Consider the following 13,900-nt stretch of genomic DNA (forward strand, 5'->3'; position numbering starts at 1 on the left):
TGGCGTGGTCGAACTATCGATTTTCAGCCTTTCAACAATCTCCTCAGTTGTAATCATTAGGTTTTCTTCCACTAAGGCATACACAATGTCGTCATCAATGCCAGAAGGCCGTCCAGAGCGGGGTTGATCTTCCAAGTTGAATTCACCAATCCATCAAGTTGAATTTCGAAATCTGCTAACCACTTTTTAACTGTCCGGAGAGCAGGAGTATGGTTCAAATAAACACTTTGAATGTTTTTTGTGCAGTCTCAACACTCACTTTTATTTCTCTTTCCAATGATCATTTATGGGGAATTGCGGAAAATATAATTTTTTGCGATTACAGCGCCATCTATCACGAATCAAAAAAAAAGTTTCGGACAAAATTTTTCTTTCTGAAATTCATATAGCATTCGTATAGTATATGTCGCAAATACACTTTTTCGTTCTCCATTTTTAAAAATTTCTTTTACGCACAAATCGACTTATTTGAATGATGGCTGACACTAAAGTGATAGAAGATACTGTCATCTATTCAGTGCAACATAACCAAACAAAAATACCGGAGCTCCGCTATGCAGTAAGTTAACGCCATTTATGAAAATCAGGCACGAATTTATGCAATCATCTAATATTATATAATGTGTCACACATACACACACGCGCACGCAGACGCGCACATGCACACGCATATCATATCACAAACTCGTATTTCTACAAAATCTAATAGATTAAAAGAAAGTCAATTTAATGACATGATTTCATTTACCAATCCATTTTTATATAAAATATCACATTCGAAACAAAATAAAATTAAATATAAAAATCTAAACTTTAATTAACAAAGTCAACATGTGTTCTTAATTCATATAAATTCATGAAATGTTAAGAGCTATGATTTTAGTTTTAATATTTCTGATTCCTAATGGATAAAACAAATATAGTGATTTTATGTATGATGTATAATATAACAATTTAATATCCGGAATAGTCGTGTAATATGGTCTGTGTGATGACTTGATTGAAATCACATGAGTGTAATCATGTCTGCACATATTTTAACTAATCCGTGCGTAAACCTCAAACCATAGAATCATTTGTTAGTTGGCTAATGCGAAAATAATAGAGATCTGCATGTGAACTTCGGCCTACACTGCAAACCTGAATGTGTTATTTTGACATGTATAAGCTGATGCTTTCTTTACATATTTCTTATCGTCTTAAATTATATTATTTAATGCATTTAAACATTTAATGTGTTAAATGACGTGATTTAAGACATCAAGAAAGAACGTGTAAAGAAAGCTTCAGCTTATACATATCAAAATAACGTACTCGAGTTTGTAGTTCACCGTGAGAAAATTTCTGGCCAAAATATCGATTAGCCAAATAGATAATTCTGCTTATTCACTCAATTTAGCCCCTTGTGATTTTTACTTATTCCCAAAATTAATGACTACGCTAAAAAGAGAAAGATTTTCTGACATCACTGATATCCAACATCATTGCAAATCCGAATATGTTATTTTTATATACACAAATGTATGATTAGTTGAGATTTTTTCTACACGTTTTAATCGCTTTAAATCACGTCATTTAATTCGTTTGGATATCACGTCATGTCATTTAACACGTTTAAACGTATTGTGTGACGTATTGTGATTCAAGATGACGAGAAACATATAAAAAGATACAATCAATTACATGATTATGCGTATACAATAACATTCGGATTTGCAATGATGTGATAAAAGAATTAAAAAATATTTGAAAAAAAAAGTTCTAGGCCTGTTTCCAGAAATGGGAATATCGCTTAAACCTGTATATTGCACAATGGGACTACTTTAACTTTATCCATTAAATGAATGTAATGAGGCACCCGTACGCATTAAATCGATCCGCAACCGATCTAGATGATTTCGAACTGATAAAGAAAATTACCGGATCGAATCGCTCTGCTTTCCGTTTCTTGATAGCTTTCTGACGGTTAAGCAAACGAGATTGTCTGTTTCCCGTTCGAGCGTTCAATCAAAATCGTCTTCTGTTTCTTTGGGTTCGTATATTCACGAACTCTACTGAGTGTTCTCGGCTACCGCACCCTTCACCAAGATTTCGGGGTTCGTGTATCCGCAAACTCTACTGAGCGTTTTCAATGTCACTGTACTGCGATCGACCGACTGACCGTAAAAGTAGCACAATGTTGCGCTACATGTTTTTATGGATAAAAATCAGTATTTGAAATCTATTCAAGATATTGATCTCTCTAACAACGAAATAGAGAGAATGGTATATACGCTGTCTTTATCGAGTGTTTTTGCCGCTTGGGAGTTTTTCTTCACAGACGTAGAGATAAAGGAAAGTATGTTCGCTTTCTGTTGAGTGTTCTTGACCCTGACGGACTGCTTTTCTTATCGCGACCGCATGTTGTGCACAACTTACATCGCACTGTACCGAATCGCGACCGACCGACTGACCGTGAGCGTCACACACTGTTGCGTAGTGTCTATTTTTATGGATAAAAATTGGTATTTGGAATCTGTTCAAGATATCGACCTAAAATATTACATATGTACGAGGGTGGTCCGATAAGTACTTAGCCTACAAAAGAAAAACGAAAATTTTGGAAAAGTGGCGATTTATTTCTCAACATAGTTTCCTTTTAGCTCGATACACTTGACCCAGCGATGCTCCAACTTCTTTAACCCGTCTGAAAAATACGTTTTCTCGAGGTCTGCAAAGTAGGCCTCCGTGGCGGCGATGACCTCCTCATTCGACTCAAATTTCTGTCCGGCGAGTGACTTTTTCAAGTTTGGAAACAAAAAGAAGTCGCACGGGGCCAAATCTGGAGAATACGGTGGATGGGGCAGCAGTTCGTAGCCCAATTCGACCAATTTGACCGTGGCGAGGGCGAAGGTGTGAGCCGGTGCGTTGTCATGGTGGAAGAGCACTTTTTTCTTCGCCAAATGGGGTCGTTTTTTCTGCAATTCGGCGTCGAATCGGCCCAATAATTCGGCATAGTACAGCCTTGTGACCGTTTTGCCCTTCTCCAGGTAGTCGATGTAGATCACACCTTGTAAATCCCAGGAAACGGTGGCCATCACCTTTCCGGCCGATAGGACACTCTTCGCCTTCTTCGGAGCACGTTCGCCGGGTGAAGTCCACTGTTTCGACTGTTCCTTGGTCTCTGGTGTGTACCAGTGGATCCATGTTTCGTCGACGGTCACGAAACGACGTAGAAACTCCTTCGGATTGCGCTTAAACAGCGTCAAACACTGCTCTGAAGTGGTCTCACGGTTGCTCTTGTTATCCGGAGTGAGCAAACGCGGCACCCATCGCGCCGACAGCTTTCTCATGCCCAAAATTTCATGCAGGATATGACCCACGCGGTCTTTTGAGATGCCTACTGTCTCAGCTATCTCGCGCACCTTCAATCGGCGGTCTGCCAATACGAGATCGTGGATTTTTGTCATGTTATCCTCCGTGGTAGCCGTTTTCGGGGCACCTGGGCGTGGCTCATCAAAAACCGACGTGCGACCACGTTGAAACTCGTTAAACCAATTTTTGACGGTCGCCATCGAAGGAGAAGAGTCAGCGTACACAGCATCCAAGCGCTCTTTGATTTCGCTGCGCGATTTCCCTTCCAAAAACAAGAATCGAATCACCGACCGATATTGCTCTTTTTCCATTTTTCTAAAATCCGCGGACACGCCCGCTTCCACACGCGGTCAAAACAAAACTACGAGTCCGATTCGGCTGAAATTTCGACAGTAGCCGTCTACGAGAATGTACTACACGATAATAAATTTCTCTTGCGATAGTGGCGCCATCGGGCGGTGAGGCTAAGTACTTATCGGACCGTCCTCGTATATTATATGTATATGGAAGCAATATTTTTCTTATAATCATTAGCCAAAGGAATGAAGTTAGCAAGAGAGAAGAGAATAATTAGGGGAAGTGTGACATAATATTTAATTATATTATTAACATTGATAATATATAATATTGTTATGATTGATATTTTGCAACTTAATAAAATGAAAATTATTAGGTGTACAAATTAATTCGATACTTTTATAGGTAAATATTTACCTAAGAGAACCACCTCCCGATCTCAAAAATTTTAGTTGTATGTTATATAAACCATCACTCTCAGTAATGCTGTGAAGGTTTTAGCTGGTTGTCACTGTTTATTAAAAAGTTATTAATGAAAGATGATCTATATCACATACAACTAAAATTTTTTAGATCGGGAGGTGGTCCCCATAGGTAAATATTTATCAAAGTTTGGTATATGCGTAAGTTGCAAGTGCGTTTTAAAAAGTTATTAACAAAAAAAGTTTGGTATATGCGTGAGTTGTAAGTATGTTTAGCACGGCGCTACGCGCGCCCCACCTCTATTCCCCACCCCACCCCGCTCCGCCCCTATCCTATCCTCGCTCTTACGCCACGCCCTCCCCGCCCCCTTCCTATCCTCGTCCTTATCCTACCTCCGCCCCCTCACCATCATCCTATTCCCACACTCAACCTTCCACTGTACAAGCAGTATGTTTATGAAAATGATTAAAAACAAACAATGGGAAGGGGATGAGGGGAGGCAGGTGAGATGGAAATGGGGTGGAGGTGGGGAGAGGAAGGGGGTGGGACGTGCGTAGCGCACCGTGCTGAACGCACTTACAACTTACGCATGTACCAAACTTTTTTTGTTAATAACTTTTTAATAAACAGTGACTGCCGGCTAAAACCTTCCAGCATTACTTAAAGTGATGATCTACATAACATAAAACTAAAATTTTTTAGATCGGGAGGTGGTCCCCATAGATAAATATTTACTTTTTTACATTTAGTGCAAAGTATCTTACAAGAAGTTGCTGAAACTAAATGTTGTCCCCTTTATTGATCCTCTCCTTTACTTTAGAATGAATCTTAATAGTTAAAATTAATGGTCGTTCGCCTGAGGGTCCGCACTTTAATTTTAGTTGTAGGTCTCGAACGAATATTCATGATGAGAGATGGTCGAGTTTTTGCTTTCAGCACTAAACATATCGAATTTGGTGTCAGAGTTCAATTATTTAAGCTAGGTTCAAGTTCTAGGTGAATGTTTTCGATATCAGCCTCTTTCGATTTGTGATTCTGTTTATCTCAAATACAGTGGAGTTCTAGGCCGGCTACACAACGGACAGTTGCCACGTGATCATGTAGGAGTCTCTCACGACTGTGGCGGATCAGAACACAGCAATTCCTCGCTCCAACCCTAAACTACTCTTAAAGAAAATCCTAAAAGCCATTTTAGGAAAGCAATTCCCTAAATTGAGTTTTTAGATTTTGAGGAAAAAGCAGTGTAGGGAGAACAGCCTTTTGAAGCCCGACATTGACAGTAATAATATAAATGTGGGAAATGCCAGACTGCTTCATATGGCAACTCGAATTAGAAAAAATGTACTCCGAGTAATATTAGATTCTTAGTAGAAGTGTATGACAGAATGGAAGCCAAGACAAGAGATTCAGATAAAGGAGGCGAGAAGAGATCTTTATCTTGGTAAATACCGGACGGAAATATGCAGAATGATGCAACAGATCCTAAGAAAAAGCTAAAGGACGCTAGCTCAGATGGTAAGGATTATCCCCACCAGTCATATATGGAACCTCGTTAAATCTTTTAAAAGAAAAGCAAACATAAAAACCCACATTCAGGACTCTAACGAACTTGCAGGCCAACAAAAGGAAGCAATGGCGAAAATCTATCTTCTCTCCTACTCTCACAAAATGTATTCAGACATAAACGATTTTATAAAAAAGAATCACATATCTACAAATATCCACAAATGGATGGACAATTCCATCACGATGGATGAGCTCTCAGCAACCATAAGAAACGCAAGGAAATCTTCATCTGTCGATTAATAGACAATAAAATCATCTCTATCTTGCCATCAAGCTACATGAATGAATTGCTATCTATCTACAACAGGTAGTGTGGCCTACCTGGAGACTTGCATTTCACCATCTCGCACACAGACCTGAATCAAAATGTCAAGACATGACTCAAAGGGATTGACCACCATATGCTCCAACAAGCCAGAATTAAAAGAGGATAATATTATAATTTCTACCACTCTGAGTCCGCAAAACCATGATTCTACAATAAAATCATTAAAAGAGAAAAAATCGTTTTAATCAATCAATTATACGGCAATCATTATGCAAACTTTTCAAGCTGTCCAGAGACTTTCGTCAAGATGCCATTCACATCATTTTTACTGCCCTAATACCAAAAAGTGCTGAACGTCTTGTCACATATTTCAAGAAAACATTTCCCTATTATCCCATAAACATTTTCAGCATGATAGTTAATCCTCCCTCCAAACTATGTAAACTATTTTTCGCTTTTTTCAAATCATGCAGCTTAAACATTTGAATAATCTCGCCTACGTTACGTAGTTGGTCATAACGGAGTCGTCTGACACTGAGCGCCATCATAACCAATCTACTGCTACTACTTATTCTGGTTATACGTAGTAGAAGTAGTAGAAGTAGTAGAAGCAAGTCTATGTGCGTCAAAATGAGTAACCTGATGACGAAAGAAAAGATTTATCTTATCGAATGCTAACTTTCTAGAGAAAAAATAATGTATAAGTAATGCATATAAGAGATTTCGTACTAAATATGGAACACAAAATTACGAGCGAAAACACACTGAAAAGGTTAAAATTCATTAATTATTTAAATTTAAGCGTTAAATTTAAGCGTCACTCCATTTTTTCGCAATAAATCTACATTAAAATAACTTTTTGTGTCATTTTTAACAGAATTATTGATAATTTTATACAATATGGAACTATCCAAGATCGTATACACGATCTGTTAAGTCCTTCTATGTTTGTAGCTGTAAAAGAAAATATTGAAAAAATTAAGAATTATTTTGACAAAAAATCCAAATGCTTCTATTCGGAAAGCTACTCAAGTCCTTCAAATATAAAAAACAATGGTACACAAGATTTCAAAACATTTCCTGAACATGCATCTGTATAAAATAAGATCTCATCAATTGCTAATCGAACGCGCTATAACGAAATATGTGCAATTTTACAAGACGATAAATGGAATATTTGAAGACAGAGATCTTGATAAAAAGTTAATAATTTACACATCTGAGGCACATTTCTACCAAAAATTGTTACCAAATACAATTGTTACCAGATACAATTGTTACCAAAAGTTCAGATATCTTGCATAGAACTTTTAACTAATTCTCAATGTTTTATATTTAATATAGAATAAACTCATTACTTTAGTAAAATAAAAAATTCAATTTTACAAACAAAAACACGTATCAAAATCACATCATGTACTTGAAAATTTGTGTACATACTTGTATACATTTGTATACATGTTTCCAAAAATTTTAATTTTGAATTAAGGATTACATCCTTAATTCAATGCTGTCGTTATCTAATACATTTTACACATTTTCTTTTTAAAACTTAATAATAAATAAAGAGCAACAGTTATAATTTTTTGAAAGGTATTCATATGGAATATGACAACTTCAACAATATATTTTAAAGCCGTTGAAGTTGGTAAGGTTCTATTCTACATAATTATTCATTTCAATATACAAAATATTTGATGCAAAACGTCCCAACTTGCGCCCGAAAGCAGAGCATGTCAACTTGAGTACAAGGACTTCTGTCATTTTGTACATAATCATGCGAAATTTCGAGTTATTCATAAAAGAAGATTAACGAATTAGCGTAAGCGACGTTGTGGGACGTGCTTTGTAGATGCTAACTTACCGAAAATAATTGAGAAACGACTGCTATTTAACGATACTAACTATCAGCTATCAACTGAGGACGAAGTAATGACGCGAGCGATGCATAGACAATTGTCTTTCGATACGTCGGATACAACCATTTTCAGCAAGCTCACGTCTACGGAACGCATTTTACAGCGTCGAGTATATTGATTCTTCTTTTTAATCTTCTTTTATGAACTCGAAATTTCACGTGGTTATGTGCGAAAGGATCTTCATACTTGGTAAACTTATTCAAATGATACACTTCGATTTTTTTAAAATTTGGTACAAATATAGCTATTAAAGCCATGTATTTCCATTTTTGCCCATTTTTGGTATTTCAAGATTTTAAAGATATTTCATTACCTTCCAATTTTTGTCCTGTTATGAATAAGTATGAAAAACTCATAAGAAACAAAATTGAATGCAGAATATATAACTTTTTCAACTTTTTAAATATTTTGTTTAAATATTTTGTTATTTAAGCAAATAATTTTGCACATTTGACTTCATATTCATAATCTTTTGCACGTTTGACTTCATGTTCATAATCTGTAATCTAAAAAATTTCTATATTGTGCATTCAATTTTGTTTCTTATGCATTTTTTTGTACTTATTGATAACAGAAAAGCGAAAATTTAAAGATAATTGTAAGCGCTTAATGTCGAACGCGAGGTTGTTTCGGTTTTGGCCGACTTGTGAGCGGAGACTAAAGGGTGCCGCTTACCACGCCGCGGAGGAACAAACACACGCGACGCGCTGCCGAACTGAGCAGTGATCGAGACCGTCCGCAGATAAGAAGAATAAAAGAGACGCGTCGAGCCTAGCGGTTTCCTTTATTCTCGCGAGGAAAAATCCGCCAAACAAACGAACGACGACGCGAGTCTCGTAACGAGACCAGACCAATTTTGGACTCCGTACGAGTCGGACCCTTGCCGATGAGGTCCGCGTCCTTATGTATTTCGTGCAATAAACAGTGTTTTCGTGTTTTACTCTTTTGCCTCACTCCCTTCTTTCAAAATCAGAAGTGGGATTCCATCGGTGCTAGATTCGGCTAGGTTATCAGTTACGATTTATGGACACTTATCGATTTTTCGTGAATCTTTGGTGCTGAGATGCGAGTTTATGTTTATGAGACTACGTCTATAAAGACCGCGAGTGTATTCGCATCACGATTTTAAGTTACGAGCGTGTTGTGTTGTGCATCCGAGTGTCAAGATTAGCTTGTGTGGAAGGTCGGAATCCGGCTCGTAGAACTTGTGTGAACTCGTAAACTTTCGAGAATCTTTGTACTTTTACCGTGTTACGCGTATGTTCGTTTGACATGAGGAAAGAGTCACGATGAGCACGCTCAAGCTGGCAGAGCTTAAGGAACTGGCGAAGAACAGGAACTTACCGACGGCGGGCGCAAAGCTTGAGCTGGTAAAGCGGGCGCTTCATCCGAGGAACTGCACATGGAGGAAGGCACCTGGCCTGAAGAATCGGGAGTGCTACCCGGGGAACCCCAGGTAGGAATGAGCGTACAGGTCATTCCCACTCAATAAGATATCGAGATCCTGCGGAAGGAAAGAAATCTCGCGGCACGCGAGGTTGAGCTCCTGAGGAGAGAACTGGAACTTCTAAAAAGGTCGACACCGCATGAAACGACTACGCCTATCCGAAACGACACTGGAAAGTGACAGAAACTAAAGGATTATTTGGCGAATTTAACAGCGATAATTCGGATTTCGACCGCTGGGAGAGGCAAGTGCGGAAGCTACCCGCCGCCTATGACCTGGATGACCATAGAGCGAAGGCGTTGGTGTGCAGCAGGTTAACCGGAAAAACGCTCAAATGGTACCACTCGAGAGTTGACTGCATCGATTTGAGCCATGATGACCTCCTACGAGAGCTGAGAAAGATGTATGGACTACGTCCGGATCCTTTGTTGTTACGGCGCGAATTTGAGGCGAGGAGCTGGAGGCCAGGAGAAACGTTTGCTGACTATCTGCATGATAAAGTGACCTTGGCGAATCGAGTACCTATCCCAGACACGGAAATTATTAGCTATCTTATCGAAGGTATTCCGAGCCAAGACCTGCGTACACAAACCAGGGTGCAATGTTATGAAACGATGGACGCTATGCTGATTGCGTTCGCTAATGTGCCGTCGCCGAAAGGAACGAATCTTCGATCTTCCACGCAACGTCGAGGCGGTCTTTCGGTGTCCGAGAAAAATAAGCAACCGAAAACCAGGGAAGAGAACTCACGGAGGTGCTACAACTGCAACGAATCTGGGCACTTCGCAACGGAATGCATGAAGCCGAAGCGTGAACGAGGATTTTGTTTTAAGTGCGGCAAATTCGGACATCGCGCTAACAAATGCGCGACTGCCAAGGAGGACATTAACTGTGTGGCGGAAGAGCGGCGAGTGAGTGACGACTTTCGATAGGCGATTGAATTACAGGTAAGCAGTAAGGACAGTAATTTCAAAATTACCTTTGACGCGTTATTAGATTCAGGCAGCCTGATTTGCTTTGTAAAGGAATGTTACATTCCGCGGAGCTATATAATTAGAGATACCAGTGACCGATTTTATGGTGTTAACGGTAGCGGTCTGGAGGTATTAGAACTCGTGGAGGCAACGCTTGTGTTCAATCAGGAGAAATTCGATATTTCATTGCGCGTAGTTCCGGACAAGACAATACGAAGTTCCATAGTATTAGGCCGCGATTTTATGAAATTAGCAAGGTTATCCTTATGTAGCGAGAGAAATGATAACGAGGACGTCGCGGATATTATGAACATAGAAGTAGACGAGGATAATGCGTGCGTAACCTCGTGCAATATGCACATCAACGAAGATCTTTCGAATCAGATGAAAGCACAGGCACGTGAACTTTTCGAGAAACATTATGTTAGGGCGCAAAGACCGTCAAAGCCCATAGTGGAAAACAGCATGAAAGTTACGTTTACGAACGACAAACCGTTTACCGCATAGACTTTCGCATCACGAAAAATCTAAATTAAGATGTATATTAGACGATTTATTAGCAAGGGGAATTATTCGGGAAAGCATGTCCGAATATGCATCGCCGATCGTGTTAACAAAAAAGAAAAGCGGGGAGTTGAGAATGTGCGTCGATTTTCGAACGCTCAACGCGGTAACAACTCGCGATAATTTCCCTCTCCTGTTAATCGAAGATCAGCTCGACTTATTAGAAGGGAAAAATACTTTACAATACTGGATCTCAAGGACGGGTTCTTTCATATTAAAATGCATGAGAATTCTGTAAAGTACACCTCATTTGTCACACCACTAGGACAGTACGAATTCGAGCGGATGCCTTTCGGCTTGAAAGGTGTCCCCCTTAAATTTCAACGGTTCGTCACACAGGTTTTTAAAGAACGCAGGAGAAGTGTTAGTATACCTAGACGATTTCCTTATCGCAACCGAGACGATGGAGCATCATCTCCAAGTATTAGAGAAAGTATTTAAATTACTCGTCGCGAATCTCTTAAAATTGCGCTTAGACAAGTGCCAATTTCTGCAAACGAAATTAGATTATTTGGGTTATACGATAACCAGAGAAGGCACTAGGCCAACAGAACGAGGTCTCGAGGCGATAAAAAAGTTTCCATTTCCGCGAAACGTACGCGACGTGCAAAGCTTTTTGGGACTGTGTTCCTACTTCAGGAAATTCGTCGAAAATTTTTCAGTGATCGCGAAGCCTCTATAAGATTTAACGAAGAAAAACGCGGAATTCTGTTTTGGAGAGACAGAGAGACAAACGTTCGAGACACTTAAGAGTCGATTGATGGACGCGCCTATTTTGAGCCTTTATTCTCCGAGAGATGAGACTTCACTGTGACGCGAGCGCGGCGGAATTCGGAGTGATCCTAATGCAACGAAAAACCGATCGAAAATTCCACCCCGTGCTTTATTTTTCCAAAAGAACCACGGACAACGAATCGAGATATCACAGTTTTGAGCTAGAGACATTGGCGATTATCTATGCTGCGACGGTTCCGAACGTACTTACTCGGCATAAACTTCAAAATAATAACCGATTGCCAGGCACTGAGTTTGACACTTAAGAAAAAGGAAACTAATCCGCGCATAGCTCGTTGGGTACTCGAATTGCAAAATTACGATTACACTCTTGAATACCGGACGGGCGCTCGAATGTCTCACGTGGACGCACTAAGCCGGCAGATCTATGTAGTCGAAGATAATTCATTTGATAGGAATCTGGCGTTATGTCAGGATGACGATCCGGCAATCAAAAAAATTCGAGGGGCGTTGGAGCGACCGGAAAATAGATTTTTTGAGATGAGAAATGGTCTCGTTTACAGGAAGCATCAAGGACAGATTTTATTTTATGTCCCTACCGCGTTGGAAACTAGCGTCATGCACAAGTGCTATAATGAAATGAGTCATGTCGGAATCGAGAAGACCGTCCGGAATATTTTGAACAGTTATTGGTTCCCCGAGATGAAGACGAAAGTTGAGAGGCATGTCAAGAACTGCTTAAAATGCATCGCGTTTACACCCAACACCGGGCGGCAGGAAGGATCATTACATAGTATACAAAAGGGTAACGTTCTGTTTGATACGATTCACGTGGATCATTTAGCCCCGGCATCTGAATCGAATTCCCACCAAAACTGCTATATTTTTCTAGTCGTCGATGCATTTACGAAATACTTGAGACTGTACGCTATCAAAACTACGACTGCCGCGGAAGTTATTAAATGTCTCAAGTCATACTTTGAGCATTACAGCCGTCCATTGCGGCTGGTTTCCGATCGAGGTAGCCAGGCAGTGGACCGAGGCAGTGTTTTATGTCGCGTGAATTCGAAGAATTTCTAGCCGATTACAACGTGCACCATATTCAAGTTGCCACTGCTTTACCTCAGGCGAACGGTCAGGTTGAGAGATTTAATCGGACTATATTGCCGATGATAGCGAAATTAAGCGACGAACGTGACACGCCGTGGTATAATGTTCTTAGCGATGTGGAATTCGCATGTAATAATACCGTATTTAGCGCTACAAATGAGTGTCCGAGCAAGCTACTTTTCGGGATAGTTCAACGCGGAAAAGTCGTTGATAATTTGCGCGACGCACTCGAGGCTGTCGAGCGAGAAATGCCGACTCGTGATTTGCCGCAGATAAGAGAACGTGCTAGCCAGCGGATTAAGAGACAGCAAGACGCGAATAAAGACCGTTACGATCATCGACATAAAACGGCGAATAAATATCAGGCAGGTAATAAAGTAATGATAAGAAATTTCGACAATTCTCCGGGTGTTTTGGTAAAAATGATACCCAAATATTGGGTTAAGTAAAAAGTTTTGAGCGTTTTCCGCTAGATGGCTTTAGTGAGGTCATATCTCACGATGTATACGTCGCATCTGGGTACCTATTATGGAACTCGTCGGAATCGATTCCGATCGAATTTATTCTGTTATTTCCTAGATTTCTATTGTCTTTCCTAGGAGAAACGGAATTATTTCGATCGAAATCGATTCCGACGAGTTCCATGATAGGTACCCTCGTCATTCTATACTGCGACTTAAAGGTGACATAACGCTTTAAAAAAAGTTCTTTGACAGTTTTATGTTTGATGAAGCCAGTTGTGTGTTAGAGCGTTCCAAAATAGAGGTAAAAAAAGAGAAAATTCGATACATTCCTCAGTACCACTACGACCAAGGGGAAAAAGCGGAGCAGGCGGCCAAAAAAATTTGTGCTGTTTATGGACCCAATACAGTATCGAATGTAACAGCAAAGTGGTGGTTCCAACGATTCCGTTCTGGTAATATGGACGTCGAAGATGAGACACGCTCTGGTAGACCAATCGTCGAAAATGTCGATAAAATCATGGAAATCGTCGAGTCGGACCGGCATGCGAGCACTTATTCCATTGCCCAGGAACTGAAAATTAGCCAGAAAACCGTTTGGAATCATTTGCATAAGGCTGGTCTCAAGAAGAAGCTCGATGTTTGGGTGCCACACGAATTGACGCAAAAGAACCTTTTGGACCGAATTCATGCCTGCGATTCTTTGCTGAAGAGTAACGAAATCGATCCATTTTTGAAGCGGATGGTGACTGGCGATGAAAAATGAGTCACATACGAGAACA

The 13,900-nt window shown here is 39.9% G+C and overlaps 1 protein-coding gene across 9 annotated transcripts in view; it reads right to left on the reverse strand.

The window, feature by feature from the left end:
- The window catches only part of DNaseII (deoxyribonuclease II), a 235,264-nt gene that overhangs the window by 110,408 nt on the left and 110,956 nt on the right, over positions 1-13,900 (reverse strand). The gene's annotated exons all lie outside the window — the stretch shown is intronic.

Source organism: Harpegnathos saltator, unplaced genomic scaffold (genome assembly GCF_003227715.2).
Source record: "Harpegnathos saltator strain DR-91 unplaced genomic scaffold, Hsal_v8.6 scaffold273, whole genome shotgun sequence".
NCBI classification, from domain to species: domain Eukaryota; kingdom Metazoa; phylum Arthropoda; class Insecta; order Hymenoptera; family Formicidae; genus Harpegnathos; species Harpegnathos saltator.